Source organism: Chenopodium album, chromosome 25, assembly GCF_948465745.1.
Source record: "Chenopodium album chromosome 25, dcCheAlbu1.1, whole genome shotgun sequence".
Taxonomy (NCBI): Eukaryota; Viridiplantae; Streptophyta; class Magnoliopsida; order Caryophyllales; family Amaranthaceae; genus Chenopodium; species Chenopodium album.
Window position 1 is genome coordinate 17,566,665 of NC_137858.1, and position 15,623 is coordinate 17,582,287.

Here is a 15,623-nt window from a genome sequence, read left to right on the forward strand (position 1 = left end):
ACGATGACCATGGGCCTTTACATCATAATATTGAATATATAACAAACAAAATTGAAATTGAAGTGTTTAAGAAGAACCTCTATCCTCAGTAACTTCCTTGAAAAGTTCATCTTAAAGGTTTGTCACTGATGCAGGTTTAAAGCCTCTCTAGAAGAAGTAGTTGTGCCTTGTGATGTAATATTTGCCATGCTTGCTGATCCTGATAGTGCAGTTTGTATGTTTCTTTCGCAAAAGTAACACTGAGCAAGTATAACTTGCTCAAAATAGGGTTGAATAAAGGATCATTAGCTACGTATTATGCAAAGTTCGTTTGATAACTTACGTTTGTCTGTACTTCTGCTGTTTAATATCTTGTTTTTTTGCAGCAACTTTTCAACCATTAAAGATAGAGCGCTGGGAAGTGGTCAACTTCTCTTCCATGTGATACTAGGAGATTTGTCAGGGATTTGGAAAAATGCACTAACATGAAAGGCATTGTAAGTAGGATTAACCCAATTATATTTAAGTTGATAGAAGGAATGGTCTTTTGTGCTCATTGATTAATGATCTAATTGTACTTGCTGGTGCATGATTTCTAGGGCTTTGAGGCTCTGTTTGATGCCTTTGAAGAAAATCCATCAAACAACAAAAATAGTCATGTATCTTATTGTCTTTCTTCTATCTCATCATTGTTGAAAAACTTTAGTCTGATTGAAGTTGGACATATGAATAATAATTTGTCCTAAGCTTTTATTTTACTTGGACTCGGGTATAATGTCTAACCATGACACGAGTTTTTAGTATCATACTACACTTGATATGAATGAATATTCCATGTTTTTTGATATAAATGGAAGTGTTGAGCATTCAATATTCATACCCATATCAAAGAGTCAAAGAAGTAATAATTGTTCTTGTGGCTCTGCAGTCTGATATCATAGCACCAAATGTAAGTGTCTTAGCTGCATACTCTGAAGCTGTAAGTTCAACAAAAGAACCATTGGATAAGCGTAAAGTTTCCTTTACGTTAGACTAGGGTACATCATGTCTTGCCCTCATATATCTAGGATTGTGCAAGGAAGCAATTATGTCAGTTCCTAGCAGGTTGCTGGCCTTCTCAAGACTCTGCACCCTACATGTATCCCTGCCGCAATAAGATTTACTATAAGACTACCGGTAACTATCCCTACTACTCTTTTTCTGATCCACTTATAATTCGAATGAATGTCTCAAGAAGAAATGCTCTTGGAAGCTGCCCAAACATATTTTATCTTTTTATTCTTTCTTTAATGAGGTGATGAATGGACTTAATGGTGGTAAAGGAGCTTGTGATTTTCACTTCTTTATCATTGATACATTGCAGAATTCATGAAATTGAGGCACTTGGAGCGTGAATTAGCAAGGGAGAAGGAATTTGAGAAAAGAACTATTTTGCATTAGCTATCTATTCTGGCAAAAAAAATCGGTTGCCATCCAAAAATGTGTTTTTCTTCTCTTTTAGCTATGCTTACTTTACATCTATTAAGTATTTTATCTAACTGATTCTCCAGTAGCTACTCCAGTTTTGAGTCAATATACACTAGGATACAGTACAATGTTGGTTTTTGATAGGAGTCTAACTTTGTGGGAAAAAAAGAAGATGCCCAAGTCACCAAGTTTGATCTTAAGAATGGCATTAAGAAGGACCTTAGTGAGCTTTTAAGTTCCCATGGAAAATTGGAGGGTTATTTTTATTAAGGAAGATCAAGGCACAACATAGTTCTATTACAATGCGAACTCGAGTTTGCATTGCAGATTTGCAGAGGGAGAGCCAAGGGAATTTCTGTCTAGGTTGATATTTGATATTTTTCTTCTTACATGTTTCATTCTCTATATTTCTATTTCTAACCTGTTATATTGTTCGTCACTGCTATTAGCAAACTAATCAATTAGATTCTCATGTGGCCATTGACATGCATGCTGCATTGAACTTGGATGATGGATTATTGGATATGATTTTATTTAAACGGCTATCACTTTGAGTCAGAATATCCCAAAACAGAACCATGTACGGCTATCCCAATTGATCTCGACAATAGTTACATGATAATTAGCATTTAACACTATAAGTTGTATTCTTTGGTGTCATTGATTTAAGGTTATTAACCTGACAGACAAGCTGCTTCGTCTGAATTAGAAATTCATGGAGGAGGATCAATCCGAATGACTGAACCACCCAACAGATATATGCAGTGAGGATCACCTAGCATGAACACGAGTCTGGTCTGTGAGGATCACCTAGCATCAGTCTTTGGATGCACACAGGAAGACCTTTGTCAAAAGCAATGTTAGCCATTCTCCCCTTGGCGAGCTCTATCAAGGCATGACTTCTCTATCTTGGTAATTAGTTAATACTATACTCAAGCTAGACGAATCCTCTTTTTGCCTTTGCTAAAACATTTACTTGATTGATCTCTTGATTTGAATGAGATGTTAGTTTTTTATATTTAGCTACATTGGAACCTTAGGTGCATTGTTCTGAATATAGGTTCTGATTGTCTGTTTTATCTCTGGTGATCAATTGATATTATAGAGTTCTCATCTAAGTGACTATTAAGACTTGAGAATATGAGCATGTGATAGTGTGATACTGCAGATTCCTTTATCTTCAACCATTGAACGTGGTTTTTAGATTATTCCAAGTAAGTGGAAATGATTTATTTTGTATATTTTCAGGTTTGGCTACTATTTGATCAGTTAAAATCAAATATTCTAATAATCATTCATCTGTGAACTTTGTATATTTCCTCTTTAATAAAATTGTAAATATTTTGTTCAATTACAGTTGTATTGTATACAATCGGATCAATTACGTGCTTTACATGCCATCAGCAATCAAGACGACTCTCCTTCTCTACTCCTTTGATCGCCAGTCCACTACTGCTCACCTTCATATTAACCTGTTTTATTTGATTGTTTTTTATTTTATTTTAATGTTGTTGCATTGTTTGCTGAATTATAATTATTGTTTTTGCGATTATTGTTATTAAACTTTTAGAAAATTAAATTATTGGGGAGGTTAAGGAATTTTGAAGCTTTGGTTGTAATGATCATTATTGGGTTTTTGTTTGAAATTTTGATAATTGAGCTGTATTTTTTTGTTAGCTTTTTTTTTTATATATAATAATGAAGACATTATGATAAATAAATTAGTACAATAATTAAATTCCTTATTTGGACTAGGAGTTCTTTTACTGTGATGCAAGTAGTATATCTAAAGATTAGTTAGTCTGTAATATCTTGACGAGCAGCATGAATTGTGATAGGCATGGGGATTATTGGGGGAAGCGTTTAGGGATTCAATATTGAATAGAATGAATGTGAAGTTATCGAATTGATATTGTAATATCGATTGAGGTGCTATGAGCAGTGAGAATAACAGCGGGAAGAGTTCTTTATTCAGGATGAAGTGGGATAATTTAAATAAGTGCAGGAAAGTGGAAAGATTACTTCTCTCTGATTGTTGAGCTAAGGGATGTTTACTTTGTCCAGTTGATACTTCAATTCTCTAGCTTCCATTATGTCAAAAATCTGATCAGGTATGAATAGATCATGTGTTCATCAATCATGAGAAAGTAGTTCAAGAGACCATTCTTAGTGCTTAATTATGAAAGAGACTTAAAAGCTACGGCGGAGGGAAATGGAGAGAAATTAGGAATGTGAAATGAAAAAATAAAAATCATGAGGGATCGGACTTCTAAGAAAGAGAAATCGATAAATGAATAACTCTTTAGAGTTCGAGACCATTTATATAGTATATAATCAAAGATTTGGTAAATTGTAACTTTTCGAAAAGATTCTAATTATTATAAAACCATACAAGTTAAGTGTTAAATGTAAAGGAAGATGGAAAAGGGTGAGGAGGGGAACTCAGAAGAGGGGGGTGGCAAGTATGGATTAGCTTTGTAAACTTACTACTTTGTATATCATTATATAAGGAAGGTGGGAGAAAGCAAACTAAGGAGAGTGATAATGGTTATTTATAATATCTTTTACCCCTAAACCTTTTAAAGATATTTGCAATCTGTTTTGTTTTCTTTTTACGAAAAGTGAAGTTACAAACTATCCAAATAAATATACACGATATCTTATCCTTAATATTAACACTTAGATAATTATAGCTATAAAAATTTTACTACGTAAGTTTTTTTTGTACCTTTTTTTTTTTATAAACCATTGCTCTTCAACAAAAGCCCAAATTAAAGAATACTAAACACTTCTTATATAATCATCATACTATTAAAATGCTAATAGTCTTTTAAAACTCAATTTAACAATAATAACAGAAATAACTTCATTATTGTCATTATTAATATAGTTATTATAATTAGAGCATAAGAAACTACAACTTAAATCTTTCCATCAATTTATTAATAATAATCAATTTATGTAATAATCAATTTATGTAATCAATTTATTAAATTTCACTAATAATTGGGGGATTGCGCACTAATACATTATTCATAATCAAAACACATGATATCATCTAATATATAACAAAATTAGAAATTGCCAAATTGGGGGATTGCGTACTAATTGTAGAGAGACACAACCGCGACAAAGGAGATAAATGATAGAAATTAGGAATGTGAAAATGAAGAAAGAAAAACAAGGAGGGGATTCAAGAAAGGAGAAAGAGATGAAAAGCACTTTAATTAAAAATAGACTATTTTTTTTAAGATTATAATCATAATCAAAGAACGAAAAGAAAAGGGGTCGATCGAGAGAGAGAAAGGGGGAAAGGAAGAGATAGAAAGGCCATGAAAGAAAGAAAGCGAGAGAGGGAGGTCGTAATTAAGAAAGATGGAGATAGAGTGAAGCCGAAAAAGATAGGGGCCGAGGGGAAAAGAGAGAGAGAGAAAGGGGCCAACGAAAAAAGGAAAAAAGGAGCAAGTGTGACCTATATTATTTTTCAAAGCTTTTTAGAGGATGGAACATGGATAGGAAAGGAGAAAGAAAGAAAGTGTGAGAGTTTGAGCCAATAAATGAAGGATTAAATGAGAGGGGAGTAAGTGCGACCTATAATTTTTAAAATCCATTTTAAAATTAGGAGGAGTGGGGCAAAGCCATGTTAAGGGGGAGATAAAGGGAAAGAGAGAGACTGGAGATGTTTTAGGGTAATAAAGAAAGGAAAAGATGAGAAACACTACTTCAAAAGACCATTCTTAGTGTTTGATTAAAGAAGAGACTTAGAGGCTATGGAAGAGAGAAATGAAGAGGAATTAACAATGTGAAGTGAAGAAATAAAAATTGCGAGGGGATTCTGGAAAAGAGAAAGGATAGAGGAAAAACTCTATAAATCGAGGACCACCTTTAGTATGTAATCAAGAATTAGGTAAAAAGCCCGATACATTTTGAAAAGATTCTAAATATTGTAAAACCATATAAGTAAAGTGTGAAAATATAATGGAAGATGGAAAAGGGTGAGGATGAGAAGTTGAGAACTATGAAAGAGGGAGGGGGGTATGGATTATCTATGTAAATTTTATTGTATCATTAGATAAGGAAGGAGAGAGGGAACAAAGGAGGGAAAGTGATAATGGTTATCTACAAGATCCTTTGCCCCTACGCCTGTATCATTATTTACTATAGTTAAAGTGATCATTAGCCAAATTAAATTTAAGGCTTGCCACATAAAATAATACACTAACCAATCAGAGCAAAAGAAAATCGACGAACAAAATGCAACCAATTACATTAATACATAAACTACGACTAATTATACATTAATCACCGAGACGAAATCATATTGGGGGGTAATCACAGGAATTATTTCATCAACGAAGAAGAAAGAGATTGATGCAGAAATCTTTAGAGAACCATCTTTTTAGTATGTAATCAAGAAGGAGTAAATAATACTTTAGTTTTAAATTTTGTAAAACCAATAAAAGTCAATTGTTAATATATAGAGAACTCGTCAGTTTTTTTTGTTTTTAATTATGTTTGTAAAATCATACTTTGAATTGCTTTAGAGACAGAGAGAAAGATAGAGAGAGAGGATGGGGAGGAAAGCAGGAGGAGGGGGAGAGAGCAAAAGACGAGGGAAGAAGAGAGGGAGAAAAGGAGGAAGATACATTAGGAGAATGAAATGGAGAGAAAAGGAGGGAGAGAAAGAGAGAGATAGAGAAAGAAGAGAATAGGAAGGAGAGAAAGAGGGAGGGACCTAATGAGAGGAAATCAAGAAAAAAAATTGTTTGAAAGAGGAGTAATGAAAGATAGAGATGACATGTCGAAAAAGAGAGAGGGCATGTCAGGAGAGGAAAGGGCAAGGGCATGCTGAGAAAGGAAAGGGGTTAAGAAAGGAGGGGGCAAGAGAGAATGTGAGAGAAAAAAAGGATGGGAAGGAGATAAGAGAGAGGAGAGAGGGGAAAGGGGTCGGTAAAAGATAGAGAAAGAAAAAATAAAGATGGCTGGAAGGGTTGGAGAGAAAAGAAGAAAAGAAAGAGAAATAGGGCCAGGTGATGAGAGAGAAAGGGGTTGAAAGAGAAAGAAATAGGGCGATAAAAAAAGAAAGTAGCCGATAAAGAGATTGAGTGATAAAGAGGGAGATGGGTAGAGAGGAGGACCAGGAGAGAACAAAAGCAAGAGAGGGATATTGGAAGAAAATTAGAGATAGAGATAATATGAGAGAGAAAAATAAGAGGGATCGCGGGACAAAAAAAGGGAAAAAGGAGCAAGTGCAACCTATAATTTTCATAGCTTTTTACAGGATGTAATAAGGATCAGAAGGAATAATAAAAAGTGAGAGAAAGAATATGAGGCATTAAAGGAAGGATTAAGTAAGGGAAGATCAAGTATGACCTATAATTGTCAAATCCATTAAAAACATAAGAGGGAGCAGGAGGACAAGACTAGAGAGAGAAAAAGAGGGAGAGAGAGAGATGTGACAGGCTAAAGTCGTATCACCTAATCAAAAGTATTACCTAAATCCTCTAACTAAAGTAGATAGGGAAGTAGGGTCGAATCCACAGGGAAACTGATCTTTTTACTCCTAGTTAATTAATATAATCTAAATTATTAAGTAACCAAATTGTTGTTATGGAAAGGTATTAAACTACGAAGAATAAGTGTAAGGGAAAGATTAATAATAACGAGGACTAGGGTATAGGTTCACCAATAAATAATACTCCGGGGTAAAGCATAATAATCAACCATTAACATTGCATAGATAACATGGACTTGACAGGCTCTCGCAATTTATTAGATCTGAGTCTCAATGAAATTAGCCTGTAATATTAAATTAACATCTGCTCGATTCATCAATTCAATATTGTTATATTTTCACAAGCCATAATTGTAAAGCGTTAAAACGATTCATTAAGATAATATCATGCAATATCAATAATCATTAATCGTCAATCATCAATGCAACAATTAACCAAATCATAAAGGGCTCTCGCTACGTATTACGATCACAGGATTAATCTATCGGTATTAAATCTCGTCTCTCGAATCTTGACTTAACCATTTATAGATTAATCTGCCTATTGACACTAGACCTAAACATCAATTCTCATCTCTCGAATCTTGAATTAATATTGTCAAACTCATGCATAAAAGATCTGCGCAAATCTAGTCACAGAGTATTTAATCAATCAATAAGAAATTAATCTAACATTGACAGTTAACAACAATAAATTACCCCTTCATATTATTTATGGATTCCCACAAACCCTAGAAAGTAAACTACTCGGACATAATTAAAGCTAAACTAAGCAAAGCGATTAAACAAGACATGAAGAATTGAAAGGAAGAAATTACTGAAATTAATTAAGAAAGATATCGTACCAAGACGGCGGAATTACAAGGTAATCAGGAACAAAGGAAAAGTTGAGAGAAAAGTCTAGAGAGAGAAAATACTAAGTAGAGAGAGAAAGTAAAAGGGAAAGAATAATCATAAATTATCATCCTAAAACGTACTTAAACAAAAATAGTTAACAATCCTAATTAGAAACTAAGTGCCTCGACAAAGGATCCCTTCCAGAATCACGCGCCCGATCGGGCTAAGGGCCGCCCGATCGGGCGCGCCTTTATCCTCGCACACTCAACTCAGCAGCACCACCCGATCGTGCTAAGCCTCGCACGATCGGGCGCGCCTTAGGCCACGCATCCTTGGCTTGCTGCGCAGCTTGCCTTGCCCGATCGGGGCTATGCTTGCCCGATCAGGCCCTTGTGGCTCCACGAGGTCTTGGACTTGCGATTGGGCTCGACTCCTCGGCCCAATCCGGATCTCCTCTTCGGATCTTGAATACTCGGTCCAAACCTCGATATTCCAAATACCGAGCCCTTAATCACCGGCTCGATGGCTCTAGCCAGCCTTGGGCTTCAACGACGGTCATACTCCTCCAATGCTCGTAGTTGTTTCATAAAATCCCGGGAAAGTGCTCCAAAGGTGCAATTCCCTACAAAACTCAACCAAAACTACGAAAACACTAGAAAATGCATATTAGTAACAAAAGTGGCTCTAAAGAGCCAAAAACACTACTAATTATGACCAAGGGACGGGGGTAAAATACTATATAAAATGGACATATCAAGATGCTATAGGACAATGGAAAAAGGAAGAGGAGAGGGAGAGAGAGAGAGAGAGAGAGAGAGAGAGAGAGAGAGAGAGAGAGAGAGAGAGAGATGCTATAGGACAATGGAAAAAGGAAGAGGTGAGTAGTAGTTCAAGAGACCATTCTTAGAGTATGCCCATTGGATGACCAAAACTTTGGTCATGAAGAGAGAGAATCTTAAAATAGTATTAAAGTAATGGAAATAAATAAAAAATGGTGTATTTGGCTGATGACCCGGGCTTCACCATGACCAAAACATGATTTTTGGGCAAAGCATGGGAGAAGGCCACGTGAAATTGCATGTCCCAAATTACTTTGCAAAAGACAAAAAAGTTGTAACTTCCATGAAGAAAAGGCATGCATCTTTTTTTACTCATGCAATCCAATGGTTAGCATGCATCAATTGTAGATACATCTAACGGTCCAAAACCATTGTTATTAATAACGTTATAATTCTTATAACGGTGATAATTTTTAAAATACGAAGTTTAATAAAAAAAAAAAATTGTTCCAACGACTATATTTTTTTTTTCCCTATAAAATGAGTCTAATATTGAAGTATTTTCATACAATTATTCATCTCTCTAAATTACACACTTTCAAATAGAAACATTTTCTTATCTACTAAACTCAAAAATACGATATTGGATATGGATAAATCCAATAGAAAAAAAAATCACTCCAAATCAAAAAATCCTTCTCGACAACTAAATAATCCGAATAATCAACCTTCATTTTCTAATAGTCAAATTGATCTTAATGCTCAACTACAACCAAGCTCTCAATTTTTCCCACAATTTCCAAATTATGGAATGTATAATATGAATTTTGCAAGTTCAGTGTCCAACACAGAAGTCCCCTTACGACCACCACAAAATCCATATACCTCTCATTCTCATAATGTTTTTTCATCTGAAGGAAATGTATCTGTTCAAAATTATCAATTTGCTGAACATGAAATAACATTTCCTATGTCACAACACTTTTCGATGGGTGAAGGCGAAGGTGCATTTTCAAATTTTAATTGGGCTTATAGATCTACCGCTGCTTCAGATGATGAAAATGACGACGAGGTTGAAGAAATTGAGGAAAATAATGAAGGTGACGATACAGGAGGTGGAAGAAATTTTTGGTCACACCCCGAAGATGAGGTTCTTGTAAGAGCTTGGCTTGAGGTTAGTAAAAACAAAAAAACTAACACTAACCAAAAAGGGGCTGAATTTTGGGGAAAAATTGAGCAAATGTTTAATAATGTTAGACAATATAGAGAGAGGTGTTTTGAACAAGGTACTGATGGCATTACGAAGGGTGATTTATTAAGAGTAAGGGGTTTGGAGCAGCTTAGATGTCGTTGGAGAAGGTTGAATTCCAATTGCTCAAAATTTGCTGGTGCTTACGCACATGCTGAGGAAAGAAGAGGGAGTGGGCAATCAGACGATGATGTTATTAAGGTAGCCCGTAAAATTTACAGAGACGACAAATCAAAAAAGAATACCAGTACAGTATTTCAAGACAAGCATGCTTGGGATATTTTAAAAAACGAAGAAGCATGGGCCAAAAATGAAAATTTTGTTGAGACGTGTAAGCAGAAGACTTCAACCCAATCAAATGTCTCTAAGAGATCAAGGATCAATGAAGCTGGTAACTATTCATCTTCAACAAACCCAGAAACACCAACCAGCGGTGACATAGGTTGTTCCGGCTTCCCCTATAGTGCTGACTCCAACAAAAGTAAAGGTAAGAGCAAAGTGATGAATGTTCCTTCTGAGTCATTTCAACAATGGTTGGATACTCTTCAACACATGAACCTAGCTAGACAAACTGAAGCTGAGGTCGAAATGGAAAAGATTAAGTATCGTAGAGAAAAAGAAGCTGGACTAGCACAACTAGAAAAGGATAGGGAAGCACGAAAGCAGCGAAAAATCAATCTCGAATTGTTCAAGATACTTGAAGCAAAACCATACTTATCAGAGGAAGATCAAGAAAGAAGGAACAATTTAGTGAAAATATTATTTCCTTGAAGTTAATAATTTAGTTTTCACTTAATGTTGTAGGGTTAGGTAATGAGTGTTTAAGCTGTAGTTTTAACTTTTTAATGAATGGTTATTGTAATGTATGATCTTTTCATTTTTAATTAATGTATTATTATTGTATCGTTCATGAATAACTACATTTGAAAGTACTAGATGGCAAAATTTTATGGACACTATTCACTTGTGACAAATGCAGAAGCTTTGTCATATGATGTGATTTCTCACTGTCATAAATGAATTGACTCTTCAATAAAAGCAATACAGTAATGACATTGATGAGATATAACACTGATCACATAAGCCAATTGCAATTTTTCAGAGTGATGAGATGTAACCCTGATGAAGTGTGTATGCAATTTCTCAGAAAAAGTGTCAACCATTATTGTTAAATTACTAACATTGCTGATCAATTATTATTCTATATATTGGTGTACATATCAACTTCACTACACCAAAGCCTACAAGCCATTTCTTACCTCTTACAACAAATAATTTATCTCTGTAAACATGTCCAATGAAAGTACTAACTCTTCTAACTCATCCTCTAATTCTTCCAATTCATCTACCAATCACAACCTCCAAAATTCTTCGGATGATGAATCTGACCATCGTTATGAGAGACGTAGACAAGCGAATCGTTTGGTTGATAGGATGATGGATGAATTCATAATGTCCAACCCAATTGAATTCTTCCAAATGATTCATCAAGTTCCGAGGGCGCCAAGGACCTTGGTTGAAAGGGATCGTGAAGATGGACATAACTGTTTATGGAATGACTACTTTTCTGACCAGCCGGTCTACCCTCCAAATTTGTTCCGTCGTAGATTTCGCATGAGAAAGCATGTCTTTCTTCGTATAATGCAAACTTTAGAAGAACGCCATCAGTTCTTTCAACAAAGACCAGATGCTACTGGTAGATTAGGTGCAACAGCTTTGTAGAAATGTACTGTCGCTATTAGATTGCTAGCATACGGTGGTGCAGCTGATTCTGTTGATGACTACCTACGTATTAGTGCTTCTCTGGCGAGAGACTGTTTACAACATTTTGTTGAAGGAGTTGTCTCTTACTTTAGCGATGAATACTTAAGAAGACCCAACGAAGATGATTTGGTCAGATTGCTACGAGATGGGGAGGGCCGAGGTTTTCCAAGGATGATGGGATCCATTGATTGCATGCACTGGCGATGGAAGAATTGTCCTCTTAGATTGAAGGGCATGTTTTCTGGAAGAGTTAATAAGCCCACTTTGATTTTGGAAGCAGTGGCCTCACAAGACCTTTGGATTTGGCATGCTTTCTTCGGGACCCCAGGAAGGTGTAATGATATAAATGTTCTAGACAGATCTCCATTATTTAATGATGTTTTGGAAGGTCGAGCACCTCCTGTTCAGTATGTTGTTAATGGCCACCAATACAATATGGGGTATTATCTCACCGATGGCATTTACCCTTTATGGGCAACATTCATTCCCACAATATCTCTCCCCCAAAATGAAAAAGAGGGTCTTTTTGCCAAAAAGCAAGAGAGTAGGCGAAAGGACGTGGAACGTGCTTTTGGAGTACTACAAGCTCGTTTTGCAATAGTTCGTTATCCTGCTCTAGCTCGGGATGTTAGTATGTTGGGAAAAATTATGATAGCTTGCATTATTATGCATAACATGATCGTTGAAGATGAGCGAGATACGTATTCAACATATTATGATCCAAATGAATATGATCAAGCTGCTCCTTCGTCTTCACGTAGGAGAAACATGGAGGAACCTTTTCAATTCAGCAACAGTCGCGATCGACCAGCAAGTTTAAGGACTTACATGTCTAATAGAGCTCGTGTTCGTGATGAACTTATGCATAGGACCCTCAAGTCAGATGTAGTAGAGCATTTATGGAGTAAGTATGGGGGTTATAGGCAGTAATGGATGTATTATCGTTAGTTTAAGAGTTTTTTCCTTTGATTAAGTATGCTTAGTTGGTTAGACAATGTATTATGGTTTTTTTTGTAATATAATAATGTATTTTGTTGTCTTTTATATGTATGTATGTTTTTTCAATTTTCATGCTTAGAAAATGTGTTCTTGTATTATTACGTATTATAATTATTATGTATTGAGGTTCTAATTTAAGTTTTTCTTAATTGCTTATTAATAATTATATCACAAAGTATAATTCTTTTAAATTAAGAGTACAAATTATGGTACTTATACTATTTATATTAATAATAATTTTCATTATGGTGAGATTTAAGAGAGAGAATGTATGGTGGGGTATGGTAAAAGTAGGAGAGAGAAAGTTCACGACCAAACTTTCTTGGGCAACCATTGGGGTATAAAATTGTGAATGGTCATGAAATTTGGTCATTGATGAAGTGGAATAGAAAATACTAATAAACAATTTCATGACCAAATTTTTTGGGTCATCCAATGGCCTTGCTCTTAGTGTTTAATTGTGAAAGAGACTTAAAAGCTACGGTGGAGGCAATGTCGAAAAATCATGTACATATAAATCTCCTAATCAGAATATAAGATATGTTTTATTTGAATTATTCAATAATTCATACTAAACAACTATATAAAATACCCTACTTGCCTATTCTATCAATATTATGTATAAACACTTTAGCAAAAGAATGTAATATTTACAATTGTGTACATAGACAATTTTTTTTTTGTTACTAATCTCATTATATTGTAACGTTCAAGTTTAACGTATATTTGAAATAAAGATTAAGTAAGACTTAGCTTAATTGGGTCCAATTAGTCTATTACACTGCTACTAATTAAAATATAAACACTAAATTAATTGAATTTCTTTCTTCATTAATTTAAACCTTAATTTGCTTTTTTTTATTTTTTTTTTATTTTTTTTTTATCTCTAAGGCAGCTTTAGGAAAGAACAAACCATTTTCATTTTAAAGAAAAAATAAAACAAACATGCTTAAAATCTATACAAACATAACTCATACAATGAAAAAGCTATTAAAGCTACTGCAAAAGCAAAAAAACCCACACCAAAAAATAGTGCTTTGATAGGAAAAACCAATAAATGATTGACTCCACAATGGTACACTTCATGTAGATAAGCACGTTTACTCATTAAAACTTTGACCGACAAAGCTATACACAAAAAACAAATAAAATCAAGAACTTTGAAAAACAAAAAAAAAAAAACTAACCATCAAATAATGCCAATGTAATATATGTAAGGGAGGGAGGGGGGAAGAAAAGACTATATTCTTACTATAAATACAACACTTGTTTTTCTTATTCACAATAATGCAATAACAAAGTAGAAAGCCACAAGAAAAGCCTCAAGCCAAAATTAAATCATACACATATCCTTCACATTACCTAAGTTTCAAAATACTCAAAAAATAACCAAACAAAATAATAACTCTCACCTTCCTCTCATCAATCAAAGATCAATTTCAGCTTACCTCAAAATACCATTACATAAAATCATTGGATAAACGGTCAGCAGCAAAGTTAGTGGTAGAATAGGGAGTTAGCACCAAAGTTTGTGGTAACGTATTCCCTAAAAATATTCTTTAGTCCAATTATGTTGCAACCGGTTAAATTGACTTCGTCAACAATACATTTGTATTAGAGTTTATTAATAACGCCCAAGTTGAGCGTTAAAGGAAATGGAGTCGGTGTTTACATGAAACAAATGGAATTAACTTTCATCAAATACACCCGACTCCTACCAAAAAACTTGGGAGAATTGCGCCAACATGTAAAAACCTTTAATTTTGAGGAATTTGCATGTTTGGAGAAAATGAAAGAGATTTTGTATGTAATATGAAGAATTTGCAATTTACGATCAATATAAATTTGTATTCGATAATTAGTGCATTTTTCAGAAAGAAAAAAAAAACTTTATTGCAATTATTATCCATGTCAAAAATATTTGATAGTGCTTTGTTATTGTTGAATTACTTTACAATTTGCCTACAATTTAAGTTTCTTTTCATTCATTCATATTTTAAGTTTACTCACACCTAAGCTAATATTAAGATAACCACAAATCATCTTAATCAATAAGGAGTATCATACTACAAAGTAACATGATTTCCAAAATTTGCATGTTGTAGGATTATTAGTTGCCTTTGGGCTTAATATTTTTGTATTAAGCAGCAAAAATATTACAGACATTATTATAGAATTTAAATAAAATGCAAAAAAAAAATAATGAATAAATTCATATTGTACAGGCTAACCTTTTTAAAATTTCCCTACAACTAAGCTAATCATTAGCCAAATTAACCTACATTAACACATAAACTACGCCTAATCACACACTAATCACGGAAACAAAATAACGTCTACGCGCGGGCCAACGACTAGTTACTAAGAATAGTGGAGAACTAATTATATACTCCATATTCAATACAAACAATCAAGAATGACATCAATTTCAATAATACATATACGTTATAGCGACTCTTCTCACAATATGGGACAACCATCAATCTTATAAAACAATTACCATCAATACCTTGAAATTATTCATCATAAAATTAGTAATATGACCAATAACTACACATACACAACATAGAACAATTCATATGTAAATAATTTGCACATAATACCACATCCTAACTAACATGCAAAAGTTCATAGTTCGTAATATACATGTTAATAATTAGACATTCAGAATCAATAAGTCTCGTTTTTTAGATTGTTAGTATATAAGCAAATTAAACGAAAATACATACTTATCTCAATGTTGTGTAGCCCAATTGACAATTGCCGTGTCGTGGTAAACCACTAACCTAAAAGACGATTCCGCGCTATCCCGGTGCAGTAGACATCAAGCGGTCGCCCTCCAGGATAAGCACGACACCGGAATTCGTGTGCACTCAAAACCCGAATGAAATTCAGAATACTTGCCCAAAAACCGAAGGGATATTTTTAAGAGAAGGTAAGAAATTAAGGATGACGAGTTGTTGTTGTAATATCTTTCAGAGGTGAATAAGGTTGATTTATAAGGCAATGAAGGGAGTAAAAATGACCAGCAATT

At 34.3% G+C, this 15,623-nt stretch overlaps 1 pseudogene; it reads left to right on the plus strand.

Moving 5' to 3' along the window:
• Positions 1 to 11,116: 11,116 nt before the first annotated feature.
• On the plus strand, positions 11,117 to 12,520 carry LOC145613815 (uncharacterized; annotated as a pseudogene).
• Positions 12,521 to 15,623: the final 3,103 nt, after the last annotated feature.